The sequence below is a fragment of the Alosa sapidissima genome, chromosome 21 (genome assembly GCF_018492685.1).
Source record: "Alosa sapidissima isolate fAloSap1 chromosome 21, fAloSap1.pri, whole genome shotgun sequence".
Classification (NCBI taxonomy): Eukaryota; Metazoa; Chordata; class Actinopteri; order Clupeiformes; family Clupeidae; genus Alosa; species Alosa sapidissima.
The window spans coordinates 30279569-30298506 of NC_055977.1; the positions used below are offsets into that span (position 1 = coordinate 30279569).

Consider the following 18938-nt stretch of genomic DNA (forward strand, 5'->3'; position numbering starts at 1 on the left):
ACATTTTACTACATATCATGAATGGTACTCCCAAAAGGTTTTATTTTAGATAGATTGTTGCAGGGCTATACGTCTTTGTGCATGTCTGTTAAAAACTCATTGCTATCATCGTGAAGCGTGTATGAAGTGAATTTTTGAAATATCATGCCCTGTGGATGATTCTGCCATGTTTAAAGCTAAAACGGTAAGCTTTCCCATTTATATCATGTTTATATTGTTGAAAATGTCGTTTCACTAGGTTTTTACGTGGGTTAGGCGACTGCACAGCAAAATAAGTAGGCTTAACGACCCACCTGCCGTCAGTCTCCATAGGATAACATGGGAAAACTCGACCCCCTGCCTGGTGGGCCCGAATGTATTTTCATCTTCCTAAAACTGTTTTTCCATGTCTCACCTCCATAAATGAGTGTTTAAACACAGATATTTGTGCATTTCATTAAAATACATGGAGTTACAGCCTGGTCGGGAGCAAAACAAGCTATAGTGACATAAGTCTGTGTCGGGACGATTGAAACACGTGTGTATTTTAATGCATTTCATTAAAATACATGGAGTTACAGCCTGGTCGGGAGCAAAACAAGCTATAGTGACATAAGTCTGTGTCGGGACGATTGAAACACGTGTTTCAATCGTCCCGACACAGACTTATGTCACTATAGCTTGTTTTGCTTTCCATGTAAACAAGCATGCGATATGAAAGTCTGGGATTGTGGAGAACACTAAATGGTCTACTGAATAAGCATTAAGTCAAACATTTAAATGAAAAACACTCATTGATAATCGAAAAAAATGTAACCACAAATGAAATTTACTTTTGCGCATCAAAACTCGTTTATCGCCAGTAACTCCGTGATAAAATGACATAGCAGGAAGATATTTGGCTAATAGAAGGAGGTTAACATGCTCTATGTTTTGACCGAAGGACGTCGGTCTATCATCATTACACTCGGAGAAAACTGGATTGTTACATTCGTCCCGTGTTTCAATTGTCCCGGCTCGCCCCTACAAACAAATACACACACACACAACCACACATACACACAATATGTCAAAAATGGCACATATCAGTTCAAGGAGCTTGTTTTGGTAATTGTGACCCACATCCTTTTCTTTTTCTTTTATTTATTAAATATTTTAGTTGATGCTTTTAGGAATGATTGTCATCATAAGCAAAGATGATTGAGAAAGACTGTAGACATAGAGGTGCATGGTGGAATTACAGCAAAGGCATTTACTGTACATCTTCAAAGTTCAAAGTCTTCAAACCATTGTTCATTGGGCAGCCGTGGCCCACTGATTAGCACTCTGGACTTGTAACCGGAGGGTTGCCAGTTCGAGCCCTGACCAGTGGCCCACGTCTGAAGTGCCCTTGAGCAAGGCACCTAACCCCTCACTACTCCCCGAGCGCTGCTGTTGTAGCAGGCAGCTCACTGCGCCGGGATTAGTGTGTGCTTCACCTCACTGTGTGTTCACTGTGTGCTGTTTGTGTTTCACTAATTCACCGATTGGGTTAAATGCAGAGACCAAATTTCTCTCACGGGATCAAAAAAGTATATATACTTAAAGAAATTATCCGGAGTAAAATGCACTTTAGTAGATCAATTTACGGATGATTGGGAGTACATACGTTGAGTTGACATCAAAATCATGTGGATGTGTTTTGAGAAAGTTCGATTTTACCGTTTTTAGTCAAAACTCGTTAGCGTGGAAGTGAGAAGGGCATATTATTTTGCCACTACAAAACGCTATTTTTATACCTCTTCTACAGTTCCAAACAACATTACACTTACGTGGTAGTGAATAGAGGGTCCCTAAAGCCAAACCGAAGTATCCCGAGGTCTTTATGTGGTCGGATAGAGAGTCCAGAATGAATTTCATCAAGCCAGTACCTTTCCGGAAATGTTGCCATCTTTGCTGCCATCTTTAGGGGAAAGTCCGTAGGACTTTGGCAAAATATTTATTTTTTCTGTGAAGATAAGGTTTGGGCATAGAGATATACTGGATCTAAAATCCATATGGAGACACATGCATTTTATTCAAAGAAATCGAATACTGGGTCTCCCAAGCAGTTAATGAACTACCAGGGGTATTATTTTCATGATTTCCCAAAACCATTGTGGTGCAAGGTGCGGCGTGTGATCATTGATCAGTGATCATTATGCCGCCAAACGCATGAGTCGACAAGTTGTCAAATTAACTTTGTGCAGAATATAACTGTTGCCACATGTAACAACATGCAAATACTGTATGTAACCAATTTTTAGAAGTGGGATGTAAGAAGTGGGATGGCTTGCTGTGGAGCCATCAAAGGTAAGCCCAGTGTGTGTGTGTAGTATGCAAAGGACCCTGAGGTTAGGTTTATCCTTGTGTGAAGGACCCACCATATGGATTAAGCATTACTTTATGGGGCATCTTGGGACAGGATAAGTAGGGTAGGATGTGTGAAGAATGCCTGTGTGCACCTGTGTGTGTGAGGCATGGGTTTGCATGCTTTGCAAATGAGAGTGGTCTGTTAATATTTTGAAAACCGTAGGGCCTAGGATGACTAATTTTTTTCTGTATGTTGGTCTCAGGGGGCCATTTCAACCCATCCCATAACCACTCATTTGCAGTATAGCGCCACCTAGATAAAAATGAAAAAGCAAAAATGAGGCACTGTAATCTCAGGTATCTTTGCCTGACATGTTCCAAACTGCATGGAATTTGAAGAGTAGGATTTTTATGACACCCTCTGAATGCATGCCAAGTTTTGTGGAATTCCGTTCAATGGGGGGCCATACAATAAATTAATTTATGTGTACATTTAGGGACTGTACACCAATCGGCCTGTAGATGGTGGTGTTGAGCATAGGTTGCCGGTAGAGGATGATGAAATGTACTTACTAAATGTCTACAAGCACACACATACACACACGCATGCACACACATACAAACACACACACACACACACACACACACACACACACACACACACACACACACACACAAACACACACACACACACTAAATGATGTTTTATAAACAAAGTTCGGGTGGAGCCTTCGGGATGATTGACTGCCGCCGCAGGGTAGGCCTATTTAAGCCGACCTCCTTTTCCATACGTCACACGCTCCGACGTTAGAGAAATCATCCCCCCTCCTCCCCCTACTCCTCCATTTCACCAATTGCCCTGTTACTCATCCTCCTTACACAGGGGGGTGCAAGCGGTCATCGCTCTATCGCGATGTCCGCTCCAGGCACTCCAGGACCACGGACAGCTACCTTGCCAAACACGCACTTCTCCCATACATTCTAGTCTAGCTGAAGCAATCATATAGAAGGGCGAACTAGTGAACACACACTGACCAGCTAACCTTCTCTGACCATGTTGCCTCTGATACCCGGTCATGGCACTTCACACTATTCAACATAAGGACAATCATGCCATACCTAACCCAACACGCAAACGATCTCCTGGTACAGACCATGATCTTGAACAGTGTTCAAAACCCAGGGATGGTATCAAAGTCTCTAGTGAATAAATAGTTGTCTTAGCAACACAACAAATGACTACATGCTCTAGTGATGAATATGTGTGAGTGTGCCACATCAGCAGATGCTTCAGGAGTAGAAGCCCTTAAAGCTAAACAAAAAGTAGCTTAAACCAAAGTCCCTCCACTCGGCGGTCATATTGCAACACTTTTTGGGCTCTTATCGGGCATATTTTTTGGGTAGAATTGCGCATGCACAATGCTCCATGAATCACGACACACCAACCTCGCTCCAGCTGCAAGATCACAACACATGATTGGCACGATGTATTCACAACATACCACATGATTGGCACGATGTATTCACATGTCAACTCTTGGCGGAGGAAGGGACGGAATATCATCATCATCATCATCATCATCAACCGTTTTTTATTCAGGGAGAAATTGACTGAGCATCAAGCTCTTTTACAGCAACGCCCTGAGTTACAAAACATACAACAACAATAATCAAAATAACAAAACAAGAACAATAAAAAGATACAAAAGGCAAATAATAATAAAAATAATAATAATAATAATAATAATAATAATAATAATAATAATAAATAGAAAGAAAAGAAGAAGGGGAATATGTATGTATAAATAATAATAATGATATAAAAGGTCTAAATATTAGTCAAAGCAAGAACATTGTGCAACAGCCATATCATCAATCATACCCTTGAACTGGTCTAGTGACACAAACCTATCTTTGAATAATTCTTGCAATTTGTTCCATTTATTACATGTAAAAAATGTAAAAGCTAATTTACCAAATTCAGATTTAATTTGTGGAGTTTGAAGAGATATAAAACCCTGTGAGCATGTATTGTGGCAGATTGATTTCATGTTCAGAAGAAAACTTAGGTAAAAAGGTAACTTTCCCAGTAGTGCCTTACAGGGGCGCTGCTAGGGTTGTATCCTTGGCCTCTCTCCTTATTGAGCCTAAGAAAAACCTAAGAAAAACCTTTACCCCCCTTTACCCCCCCCCCAAAAAAAAGCTTTTGGTAAATGTAGGCCTCTCTCCTTATTGAGCCTAAGAAAAACCTTTACATAAACTGTAACAGAAAGCCCCTCCTAATCACGTCAACCTACCCATGTCATCCCTTAAAATAGCCTACCACACGAAGCGTCTAACACTGGCTGTAGGCTACGTGGGCTATAGGGGTGTTTCAAGCTTTTTAAAAGTTCTGGGATGAGGGAGATTTCTCCCCCGGGAATTTTTTTTAATTCTGGTTGCTAAACACACTATTTTAACGCAGTTTGGGAAGGACAGAAAAACCTTTACAGAGCAAGTGGCTCTGGCTCAAATTAGGTGAACATATGCTATATGCGCATTATAACTCAACTGCCCAACCCGCGAAACAGGGAAAGAAAAGAAAAAATAAACCAATGAGTTTATGTCGTGATTTGCAATAGAGAAAAACACAGTTATGGTAACCTACTAACAATAAGGATTTGCTCACAACACTGTAAATACATTGCACTGCTGTTTTGGTTGTCCCAAACTTTTAGATGATCCACTAATAGCCTACGCATTAATTGAATCTTATTAATCCTTATCAATCTTGAAACCTGAACGGTGAAATGTTCCAAATAGAGTATGAGTACTCTTTTGATCCCGTGAGGGAAATTTGGTCTCAAATCCGTGAATTAGTGAAACACACTCAGCACACAGTGAACACACAGTGAGGTGAAGCACACATTAATCCCAACACAGTGAGCTTCCTGCTACAGCGGCGCTCGGGGAGCAGTGAGGGGTTAGGTGCCTTGCTCAAGGGTACTTCAGCCGTTCCTACTGGACCCTCCGGTTACAAGTCAGAAGCGCTAACCAGTAGGCCACGGCTGCCCCACTAGTGACTGACTGTAGATGATGCAATGCCTAATCTCACTGCCGTCAGCATCACTGCTAAGAACAGTGTGCCTTTTACTGCTAAACACCTGAAAAATATTAAGCTGATGTTTTCTTTTCATGACAATCACTAGGATCACTAGGATTGAATGATTTATATGTCTGAATGGAACCTTGCGTTTTGAAGCACCAAAATTGCTCATCATGTCATGACATAGTTTACACTAATCATCATCTTCTAATGTATCCTTATGCTGAGAAGTCCGCTCTTTTTGCACCAAACATAGGCGTTTGTGCACGAAGCATGTTTCAATCAAGATATTACACAACCTATTTTTATTGTTGTATAGGCCTAATACTGATTGAATGATAAAGCAGTGAAAAAAAATGTACGCACAGTGCGTACAGGATTACAGCTGGCGTGCCACTGGTGCCTTTTAAACAAAAAGGAGGCAGTGCCTTTCCCTCCTATCATAGAGTTCTACATAGACCATCATAGACCATCCATTCATAGACCATCCTACATTTTGGTATAATTTACAGTGATGAGTTCTAAACCTAGCCTAGAAATCTAGACGCGCCCCTAGCGGCAGCAAATTACATTTGCTGCCAGGGCTAGTCTAGCAACTCTCCATTGGCTTGTGAGCTCCAGAAATCGAAACGAAATCTGGCATTGAAATCGTGCATAGTCGTTTGGTGGGCTTAACATAATGATTGATGGCAGAGTTGTAACGGTTTGGCTTGAATTCCCTGCTACTTGAAAACAAATATCCTATTGCGTCCTATTGCGTGCAGAGGGAATTTGAAAGACAACTGATTATCCCGCCCCTCGGACTGAGCACTGCGAACAGTGAGTGCCCAGATCCTACATTTTAATGTGGGTCTGGCTCGCCAGGCTATTCTAAACCCATCTCCAGTTATAAAATGTATTCCATTGCACAGATTCCATTGCTGTTGATCTGTTATCACATATTTAATTAACCATATTAGCAATATAAAGTCAGTGCCACCTTCACAATGTAACCACTGGAGTAGCCAGGGCCTGTGGCTGAAATGTTCCCAAAATACAAATACAACAAAATAATAATGGTAACGCTTAAAAACATACTTAATAATGATGAAATAAGTGTTTGTTAATGCTTAACTAATACTTAACTAATGCTTAATTGTGTACCCTTATTGTGAAGTGTTACCATAATAAACAACCGGCTAGTGATGTTGCTATGCATTTACAAAATACAACTCCTATATTGTTGTTGTTGTACTTCATTGTATCTACAGCTGTTAATGTGATTACTCATATTTCAAGTATTTCTCCGGCCCCTCAGTTGTGATACTTCTCATGAACTGGCCCCCATTACAAACGAATTTAAAAGCCCTGCAGTAGACTAAATCATGTAACTTGAAACTAAACATCCTTTGTAATCTGGTCTTATATTACCTCTCTACTGTACATTATTTGTAGCCAAGTCATTTTGTATTTCTTCTTGACAAAATAAGTGTTGCTAACCATAAATGACTCATACATTCACCAGTGAGTCATGAGTCATGGCTATGACATGCAGAGCAGCATCATGCTGCTGTTGGTAAGAAGCACAAATCCGCATGTCATCCTCCTACATTCAAAGATCATTTTTTGCTTCTCTGTCTTTCTGCTGTTTTGTTTTTCGTTTCATTACTTCATTTCTACAGTTCCCATTTTCTTCTGAAACGTGAATACACACACACACACACACACACGCACACACACATACACAGAGAGAGAGAGAGATATTCATGCTCTTCTCCCAGGTGCATATCTCAGTCCCAGCACATTATTTTAAATTAGAATCTTTGAACCGAGATGAGAGCTGTTTCCATAGCGATGAGCACATCCCTTGTGCAGCTGGGACTGGCAGAATACACACATCCCACCTTCCACTACAGACAGAACACCTGTAGGTAGGTCATACCTCTGAGGCCTAAAACTAAAAATAGTATGCTAGTCTTGCCTAACATGGGCACACATAGCGTTTGGACCTCATTAGAGGGTCCATATGAGAGGGAACTATCCTAAGTTCACAGCAGTGACAGTGTGACAGTGAATTCTAGAAAGATGAAGAAATCAATTTTACAACAGCGCACAATGCCAGACAGACTCCTCTGTCATAGAGAGTCTCAACAGAAGAAGATTGAAGACACTCCAACAGCCAACTGAACACAAACAGTAATACATAGACACCATCTCTGTCTCTCTCCTCTTGGGAAGCATCTAAGCATGCAAGGCAAAGTCCCTAAATCCCATGGGTTAGACAGGAATAGACACAGGTATGTTTATTAAGCAGCCACATGCTGTTGCTCTGTCATGATGACAGTAATCCCTGCATTCCCATAAGTAACCCACAAAACATTAACATTCAACTTGGTTCATTTTCATTGACCCAAACTAAAACGAAATGTGGGTGTTAATAATGACCAATTTGACTCAAGATCTCATCAGTTAACACCCTATAGCAATTGTAAGATCAGGCTGTATCCCACACAATATGCTACACAACGTCTTGCACAGGCACTGTAACCAGCCTGCCTCTGTTGAGATTGCTGCAGTTGATTCAAAATGTGTTGGTCTTCAATCAGCTACGGTCATATGGAAATTCTGGTGACAGGTATTTGGTAGCGGTACACAACTGGATTGGCACTAGCCTATTTAAATACTATGATTCATATCTATTCTGCCTCTCACCCACTTTGGTTGTCTTTGCCCTCATTCAGAAGCAAGATAACACAGTCCCCAATAAACAAAATAAAGTCCTGGCGACGTCCCCTAAAGGTCCCCTGGCGAACGTCACCTCCTCGACATTGTGTAGGGTTCCCTTGACATCCCGCGGACCTCTGTTCGGGAGGTCTAAAAGACGTCCCCGAGACTTTGAGGGGACGTCCTGTATTGGTCACTGTGACGTTATGCGCGCAACGTTTATATTACCGCGATGGTAAAAAAAAAAAACACATGCAACGTGATTTAGCAGTAGGCTGGTACATCCTGAAGGCTTCATCGCTGCTAGGAGAGAGATTGTCGGAACATGAACACGCATTTATGACTTGCACTACAATTACACGATCAATTACACTTACCTCATGTTTTCACGTCGACCTGTCATGTATGAAATCACGTCCTCCTTATGCATTATACTAATGACGAGTAGACATGGACCTTTATACCGGGCTAGGATGTGCTGCTTTCACATCTACGGTGTCTTTTTCTTAATAAACTAATACAACGTTTTAATGGGCATATCCCGTAGCATATTGTTCAAAACATTATCAGAGTAGGCCTAGGCTAGCCTAAGCTAAATTGTTCAAACCATATTGTTTCAAAATAAAAAAAAATATTTTTTACGTAAAATACGTAAATGAATCGAAATGCATGCTGGGAAGCAAAACTCAACATGAAATAAAGTACATGAAATATAACTAGAATATAACTAAACAGGGACAGCCTAAAAATAGCCTATGTAAGCCTATGTTCCTGGAACATTGCAGATAAAAAAAATGTATAGTTTTCTCTAGGCTATGAATGCTCTTTGTAGCCAACTTGAACTGAAACAACTGAAATAAATAGATTCCAGATGTTTCTATTCCATATCATTTTTTATTCATAAACAGTAAGGCTCTGGTAAGGCAGAGATCTTCTGCTCATTTCTCTAGTTTTATTGCATCGTATTCAGCTCCAAAAGTCCTCGGTTCAGCCCCAATACAGCCGTGTGTGTGTTTCTGAAAATAAAACAGATAATAAGTACGTGACTAGGTTAGATAAACCACTGCCTATTTAGAGCATGTTACATGCATCACGTAATGACAGTTATCTGAAGAAATGCGCATTGTAAGCTATAGAAGCTAGAAGCTAAGAACAGTGACTTTGCTAACGTTACACCAAGCATCACATCAGCTAACACGAATTTGATAAAATCCATTCCGTAGTTTGTAACGTTATACATTAACGTTAAACTCAAAATGCATGTGCTACATAATTCACATATCTGCAGTGAACCTAGCATGGTTCTACTTTGTTCATAGACGTACAACTTCATAAACTGTATAATATGTTGCTTTAGACTACGGTAGGCGAATGCAGCTACTGCTAGAGACTAGGGCTGCACGATATTAGGAAAACATGCGATATGCGATAACATTATTGAGTACTGCGATAACGATATAACTTGCGATATTTAAATATTTAATGTTTTTCTCCATTCTACTTGCTGCTAACATAGACTATAGGGTGGGGGGGAATGTATGCTCAAAAATTAAGGGGACACTTCAATCATACACTGGATTGGTGCTGACACTGTTTGATTCTGAGCATAAGAAAAACTTTTAAGGCGAGTGTTTTATTTTGCAAGAACTGTCAGACATTCTGTGAGTGTAGTTTGAGAATGGAGAGAAGGGTGGAAGGTTTCAAAAAATGGGTTTGAAAAATTGTGGAAAACTGTAAGTGTTCCTTTAATTTTTTGAGCAGTATATTATGTAGCCTAGGTGGACAGCTAAGATACCTACTGACTAGGCTATCGAAGTTGTGTGGAAGATGTGCTCCAAGAAAATCCTCGTAAAAGACGGATAGACAGCCAATCTGAATACTTGTGCACCAACCAGCGGAATACTCCACATTGCCAGCCTTCGCTGGGCCTAGCAAAAAAGCTACTGTACTTAAGCTATATCGCAGCGGTCACTCATCTAAAATCTTAAGTATCCCAGTCTGTAACCTCATACGCTGCGCATCCCACGTTATTAAGCTACCGGCATGCCGACTACGAGGGCAGCAGAAAGTGAAAGTAAGTGGCTGCGATCACACAGTCCAGGCTAACAAAGTAGGCTAAACAACTTTTACAAATAACGAATCCTGATTACCTCTCTGCTGCTGTCTGGGGCTTTTGCTAAATGCAAATTATGAAATACTGTACAAGCCTTACAGTGAAAGACAGATAGGCTATCTTCTGATCCTATAACAACAACGAAAGAAATTGTTTATTTGAACATGGTGGAGAAGGATGCATTTGGCACTGTGTTTGTAATAAGTCGGCCTTCATAAAACCAAAATATTTCCATATAACAGACGTGTTTTTCCTTTTAGTCACCAATTCCTCTTTAACTAATTGTAGCCTACCTCGCTCGAATATCTTCAGCCATCACGACTTAGCTCCTGCCTCAACACCTAAAACACCACACACCTAAACTGGTGGGGGACGGGCTTCTAGGGCTGCATGACAGCATCGGTTTGGTAAACTATGTTGACATTCAGAATGCGAATACACCATAGACTGTATGGAATGCGCGCAGCACAGAAAATGTATCAAAATGTATTGAAAATTAAGTAATCTTTGCGGTATGTCCATCGCAAGCGTTGATATCGCGATAACGATAGATTTTAGATATATCGTGCAGCCCTACTAGAGACGTTCGATTCTAGATAGATACTTTATTCATCCCCAGAGGAAAATTACAGAATGTTATGTTATATGTTAGTAGCTAACATTATGACAACTTTTCATTCAGTTTCATTCAGTTATTGAAAACTTTATGAGCTACATACACAAAAATGTTACTTACTTTCATCGGTGGCCACCAATGGTGCATTTCTTCCGAATGCAGTGTGGAGTTGACCCTTGCTGACCTCAATATTGCTACGTAATGACGTGTAACGTGAAGTCGCGCATGGATGTGATGTCTCCGTCCTGCTAGCCAGAGCGCTCTCAACTCCGCTGCGATGTGTGAATAAACAAACGTCCCCTTGATGTCCCCGGTATAACATTATTGTCGGGTCCTTAGGACGTCTTTGAAATGACCAAATGCAAATGTCATCCGAGGGACCTGATGGTGACGTCCCCAGAAAGTCCTGCACCGGACGTCGCGCAGTAACCAAAGGATAACTTGCTCCAGACGTCAATAACGTCACCGGAACGTCCGCTAGAGAACATGACGTTCGAGACCAATCGGGGACGTCGTGAATGTCCACATAAGGTCCGGGGGACGTCCCGTGTTTGTTGGGTCAAGACTCTTATCTTTGCAGTCCCTCAGGGGTGGAATGACCTTTCTAGGTCCAATACCTTTTTCAGTCTAATCTACCCTAATATGAGTGCATTTTCACTGTTGACACGGAAGGCGATTTCTAAATGGATTCCAGATTCCAGATGCACTACAGCATAAAATGATGGCTCACATGAATCATAATCTCATGTATTTGTTTTATATGGACAAATCTCAGACAGTAAAAGAGCTTATGGGCCCTTTCTCTAAACCCTCTGTCTCCCCTTAGTCTTTGTTGGTCATTGATGTTGTGGTTTGTGTCTTGTGACATGCGTGATTTGCTGTGTTCTATTAAAGATTCCCATTTGCTCCAAGTTTGCCTTGCTTCATCCTGTCCTGCATTTGGATCCAACACTCCCCCGCAGACCGTGACAGAATGAACGACCGAACTATGGATCGAGCAGGCAAGTTTTTTGTTTGTCTTCCAGTATCTTCTGGGGATTTTGGTGAAGCGACATTCTGGGGAACCTGGCTGGCTATTCGGAGATTCCCCAGTGTTTTGGAGGACGAGTGGTCGACGGAGGACGACTGGTCCTCCAAAGAGGATGACTGGTCCTCCGAAGAGGAATGGCCAGTCCCCACTCCAGTCCCGGCTCACATGCTCTGGTCCTGGCTCCGTGCTACGCTCCGTATTCGCCTTTCGCTATAGACCAGGTTTTTCTTGGTCAGTGGCGTAATGCTTTTTAGACAGTGTAAGATAGCGATTTTTAGATAATGCGCCAGACCACACCTTAGGTCCTTAATTGCTCCACAATGTTCTACAGTCCCCACTCCAGTCTCGGCTCCCCGATGCACTCCAGACCCAGCTCCCCGACGTGCTCCGGCTCCGCGCTGTGCTCTGGCTCCGCGCTGCGTTCCTGTTCTGGCTCCGTGCGACTTCTGGTCCCTTCATGTTCCTGAGCTTCCTGAGCTCCCTGTTTTCATGACTTCTGTCTCCGCTCCCGCTCCAGTCTCGATTCCGGCTCAGAACAGGGAGCTCAGGAACAGGAAGGGACCAGAAGTTGCACGGAGCCGGAACTGGAACGCAGCTTGGAGCTGGGACCGGAGCGTGTCAGAGTGCCCTGTTAACCCCTGTGTATTTAAACCCTCTGTCCCTCTGTCTCTCTGTCCTGCATTGGATCCAACACTCCCCCGCAGACCGTGACACTTGGGGATCTAAAAGTCAAATTTTTCGCCATGCGCGTTTCTTTTATTGAACAATGCGCTCAGGGGTGTGGCAATTAAGGACCTAAGGTGTGGTCTGGCGCATTATCTAAAAATCGCTATCTTACACTGTCTAAAAAGCATTACACCACTGAGCAAGAAAAACCTGGTCTATAGCGAAAGGCGAATATGAAGCACAGCTGAAGACGCACTGTCAGGAAATTTAAGCAGCAACTCTGTACAGCAACTCTCTGCACACACCCGGACTCGAACCCGCGAACAGCAGCACCTCGGATCGGGAAGCGAGCGTGCTGACATTTGAGCCAATAGCCCAGGCTACTGGCTCACATGCCAGCAGCACTCTTGAGGCATCGGGGAATGAGGTTTACCAACGTTCCACAAGCACAGCTAAGCTAGCTGGCATCCGTTACACTAACACTTACTTGCCTAATTGCAGGATGATCAGAGTCCTACTGCAAAGGCCCATCATTTTATTGGCTGAGCCAAACCTGTATGCTACAGCCTTTCAAAAGCACCATATTGTGCCAGTATAGCCAACAGTTCAAGGGCAAAAAATTCCAAAAGTAGAGTAAAAAATCACTTTAGAAATTGGATGATTGTATAAATTAAGAAATACGATTCCTGTGAATTACCAATTCATTTGGAATTATGAAAATTATACTACAGTAAATTCTATATTGGCATACAGGCTATTCCAGACAATGTTTTTGTATTTCCTCTTAAGCATATTGGCATCAAATGCCCAGCATAAGACACTCATAAAACATGAAAATGAATGGACGGATGTTTAAAAATGTACAATGTCATTTAGTCACAGTTGAATAACATTTGGACAAAGCATCTGCTAACCTAAAGTCATTGTGTCCTAGTTGTTTGTATCAGTGTGTTTGTCCCTCACTCTGAGCTGTGTTGATATGGGGTGAGAGCAAGGAACAATATAACTCTATTGCAGTAGAGTTAAAACAATAGTGTCTCTATCTAGACACTCACTGCTAAATCTAATGGCTATCTAATGACTAACCATCAACCCCCATTCCAATCATGACAGTGGTCAGATTTTATTATTGTTCAAAGTGTGGCAGAATGATACAGGAAAGAGGGATAACCATGACTTATGCACTCATACAAAGGAAAAACAATGCAACAGCAGGGATAGATAGTTAAAGGAGAATTCCTGCGATTTTTCACATAGGTCACTGAATATTGTTAGTATAAACAAAAATGAACATAAACATGGGAGCTCATGAACATTCCCTCAGAGCGTAGCACTGTAGCTGCCTGGAAGCTCTAGCTGTTGGCTGCAGCAACTCGAGCTAGAAAAACAACTAGAAAACTGTTTTGTTTTGGGTTTTTGGGGGGGGGGGGTACCGACAGTACTCAGTGACCTCGAGAAATGGAGATCTACTAAAATCGCTGGAATTCTCTTTTAAGGTTCATAAAAATAGAGGTTAGAGATTAGGTAGCCTAATATGTCAAAAGAGACCTGTAAGCTAAACTATGCCTGATGGATGGTAAAAAAAGAAAAAGCAGAATGACATGCTTTCACTCATCCACTAAATATTGCTTTCCTAGTCATGCTCAGGGGCGGAGTGGGGCACTAAAATCCACCGGAAAATTCTGACGGCACCGGCCCCCGAAACTTGGTGGGCATGTAACCCCACATGGATAGCATGGAACCATCATTTTTCGTTTTGATCTGTAGCCCCCCCGCTGGACTGGACCCCCCGAAAGGAGGGTAGGGCAGACACAGTTTTCTGTGAATATCTCGAGAACCATAGGGTTTAGGAGGACCTTTTTTTTTTTGTATGTTGATCTCAAGGGGCCATGTCAACCCATTCCATAACCACTCATTTCATGTATAGCGCCACCTAGTTAAAAATTAAAAAGCAAAAAATTAGGTGTTACTATACACCAACTGGCCTGTAGGTGGCCGGAGACAGTTTTCTGTGAATATCTCGAGAACTGTAGGGCCTAGGAGGTCCACCTTTTTTTTGTATGTTTGTCTTAAGGGGGCATGTCAACCCATCCCATTACCACTTATTTCATGTATAGCGCCACCTAGTTAAAAAATAAAAAGCAAAAAATTAGGTGTTTTCATCACAATATCTCTGGCTGACATGGTCAAAACTGCACGAAATTGAAAGTGTAGGATCATTATGACACCCTCCGAATGCATGGCAAGTTTCATGAACTTTCGTTCATGGCGGGCCTTACAATAAAATAATTTATGTGTACATTTAGTGACCGTACACCAACAAGGATTCCCGGGACACTGAAAGACCGGAGTACACGAAACTTGGTGGGCATGTAACCCCACATAGATAGCATGGAACCATCGTTTTCGTTTTGATCTGTAGCCCCCCACCCCCACCCCCCATCCGCTGGACTGGACCCCCCGAAAGGAGGGTAGGGCAGACACAGTTTTCTGTGAATATCTTGAGAACCGTAGGGCCTAGGATGACCAATTTTTTCCGTATGTTTGCCTCCAGGGGTCATCTTAACCCATTTCATGTGCACACATGTGCATAAACAGATACACACGCACACACATACATTCACAGTAATCATACGTATGACACATACTCACACTGTAGACATATGTACGCATGCATGCACATGCACAAACGCAGGCACACACACAAGCACACACACACACACACACAAGAATTTCTCAGAATTATGAACAGGCAAGATGGGGGTGGGGTTGTATAAAATTAATTTTACATGTGAAATCTATGAACTAATCATGTTTTGGTACTTGTTGTCTAGCAGATACCAGTGAGAATTGAGTGTGGATAATGCAATTTAGTGAGACAGTTGGAATCATAGGCCTTTCAGCGTGATTTATTTTTGTAGAAAAAATGTGCTGGACTGGGCGGCGGTCATATTTTGTACCGCTCTGCAGTACATCTAGTTAGGGTAACTGGTAACACGATTGAGTATGAAAAAGAGCATCCCAGACAGGCAGGGTCTCTTAAAAGTAAAGATGTAGTTATATTCATCACTCTGTGTAAACCTGTGTGCACAAATGATGAAACAATGTAATTTAATGCTTCTTAAAATGAAACTGTGAAGTATTTGGGGAATTCATCATCTACATGACATACTATTATTAAAACATTCAGAGAATCCAGAGACATCTTTGCAGACAAGGGAAGAGCTGAAAAACTCATTGAATGGCTGTGGTCTTTTGGACCTCAGATGGCACTGCATCAACACCAGACCTGATTCCAGACCTGTCATTGTATGGGCTCAGGAAAACCTCTGATAACCATTGTCTATGTGCACAGTTTAATACTCAATTCAAAAACTGCAGCCAAAATTGTAAATGCCAAAACAGCCAAAATTGTATTGAGACATGATACAGAAAATACTACCGTCTTATCTGGGCCTAAAATGGACTGAGGTAACATAGAAAAAGGTCCTGTGGTTGGACCAATCACAATTTGCCATTCTTTTTGGAAATCATGGACTAAAGAGGAAAGGGCCTATCCAATTATCCAACCTATCCAACATGTTTTAGTACTCAGTTTGAAACTCAACATCTATGACTGTGTGAAGGAGCATTAGTGCCTACAGCATTAGCATCTTGCACATTTGGTAAAGCACAATCAATTCTGAATGATGTATACAGGTTTTGAGCAACATAAACTGCCATCCAGGCAATGTCTTTTCCAGGGAAGACCTTGAATATTTCAGGAAAACAATGCCAAAATGAATACTGCACAAACAGTATTTCTCCATAGAGGTGCTAAAATGGCCTGTCTGCAGTCCAGATTTGTCAAATTAGGTGCATAATGGAATGAAAAACATGAAGAATACCCCATACTGAAATCCTATATCGGGGAGTAATGCAACTCTAGCAACTGGTCTCCTCAGTTCCTAAACATTTACAGAATTTTGTTAAATGAAGAGGTGAAGCAGCACAGTGGTAAACATTCCCTGTCCCAACTTTTTTTGAAACATGTTGCTGGCAACACATTCAAAATGAACATATATTTTTCATGAAATAGTCCAAATTTTCATTTTCAACATTAGATATGTTGTCTATGTGCCACATCTCAGTGATGCAGTAAATTTACCCAAAAGGAGCTCTGGCTAAGTATTGAGTGCATACATTTACTATTTCTGATTAGCCAGTTTAGTTAATTAAGGTTGACATTGTTGTATTATAAACTCTTTATTCTAATATAAAAAGACTTGACATATTTTAATCTATGTGCAATGAATCTAGACTATATTAAGGTTTCACTTTTCGCAATAAATGGGGAAAAAATGAACAATAGAACAACATTAAAAGCCCAAAATTATTCATACCCCTGGGAAATATCAATTGAATGTTGATTTTCTCTTGACCAATATGTTTGTTCTGACTGAAAATGACACTGCCTCATGCCATGTGCCCACATGGCCTGGCTAGGGACTGCATAAATTAACCTACGGCTAACTCTGTTACAATGCATCAAATGCCAACATTTAGGCTATGTTAGAAATTGTACAGTACTTAGTCCCTAACAAATAAAAGTAATACATAATTAAAAATGTGGTAGAAACATGGAATCAACAAAAGTGTTTCCTTCTTTTTTAACATTTTTATGAAAAATGGCATGTCCAAAATGATTCATGTCAATTGACATAATCAATGGAAACATCTTCATTTGCCGTCACAGCACTCAAAGTGGTTCTTATAATAGCTACCAAGCCTCTCCATGTTAACACAATGATTCTAGACTTCACCTTCACTTACACTTACACTTTAGGCATGCACTGGTGTCATTTTCAGTCAGAAGAAACATATTGGTCAAGACAAAATCTGCAGACAGTGAAGTAGTTGATGGTGGCGGTAAAAGATGGAGAAAATATTTAAAGTAGAAAAAAAAATTCTACTGTCTGTGATGTTCTCAATTGTTCTCTGATAGAAAGCCTTTTTAGCAAGTACCGGTAATTGTGGATAAAAAGGCAGGTAGCACTGACTGGTAGTTATTAAGATCAGCATCTCTTAGCAGCTCAAAGTCCCTTTCGTACTTTACAGATTCAGTTATTGAGCCATGGATGACGGCATGTAGAACAACTGTCCAGACACCAGTGTGGAAGAAAGAGTGTCTATAGCATCATTAATCTCTAATGACAAGAATGAACTTGGAGTAGGTAAAACAGATGTCAACGGGGTGGTAAAATGATTGCTTAAGAGGCTTCTGAGATTACACTAATATACATTATATACTGTATATCTGCCATGTATCACTGTGGGACAGCTCAGTTGTAAGACAAAAATGAATGCACAATGTAAGAAAATGTGCTGAATGAATGTGCAGAAGGTGCGTTCCCCATGAAATTGTATTTTTGGTTGAGATCACATGACTCGTGGTATCAATTCAGGGCATAACTGTGATTCATGATGTCCCTTTGGTCTGTGAAGCATGCACTGACCCATAAACAGGTTGAATAATCAATACACTATTCCAGAGAGGGCGCAGACCGCTACAGTTCTTTTCAGTGAAATGATCACATGTGTGATGAGTGATGACATCATGGCTGACCTGTTCTGTAGGATGCATGTATCTTCCTCTTTCAAATGCTTTCCAGTTTGAAGCAACTCAGAGTGGACACAGCTGCAGTTCCCTTGCTTAAGCCCTCACTATTGTCAGTAAGTTTTTTTATCCAAACATGAGGTCAGTGAGAGTTTGGATACAAGCATTATTTTCTGTCCCCTGAAACATTGAAACATATGTGACTCATATATTGTCACCCATGTTATGCCCTTTCATCATATTGGTGATCACTGGTAGTAATGCCATTATGCCACAGCCCGAGTAGTGCCAGGTAGTGTCACAGAGACCATGCAGAATCACGGTGACAGACACCTGCAACGTGGCATTCTGGTGGCAATGGCTGTCTCCTGAGCCTTCTGACTGCCAACTTGCAATCAATCCGAATACTAAAACAGATCACAAGTGCATTCCAACACAACATATCTGAAGAACATAAATGCTCCCAAAAACAAATGTGGTGGATATCCCAATCACAGAAAACTGAAATCAAGTTTAAGAAAATACTAATGTCTACTGTTTGCCCTTTCCCCCACTTTCATCCATTTTCTTCCATGAAAATACAATATAGGCCTAACCTATGCTCTCTCACATGTCCTGCACACGTTAACAACATGAACTGAGGACCTATTTGGCTAAAGCTCAAACTTAGACATGGACCTAAGAACCATCATTACTTATCCCTCAATGATGCAAAGACTGGAACACGCCACAACTACCACTCACATGTCAATTTCATGGAGAGGCAATGAAACCAATGGAACAAAATCTTTCCACTGTGTACATGAACAGAGCTCCAAA

General features: G+C 41.3%; 1 protein-coding gene across 2 annotated transcripts in view; it reads right to left on the minus strand.

Annotated features, from left to right (window-relative positions):
• Positions 1–18938, minus strand: part of hpcal4 (hippocalcin like 4) — a 30399-nt gene that overhangs the window by 10903 nt on the left and 558 nt on the right. The gene's annotated exons all lie outside the window — the stretch shown is intronic.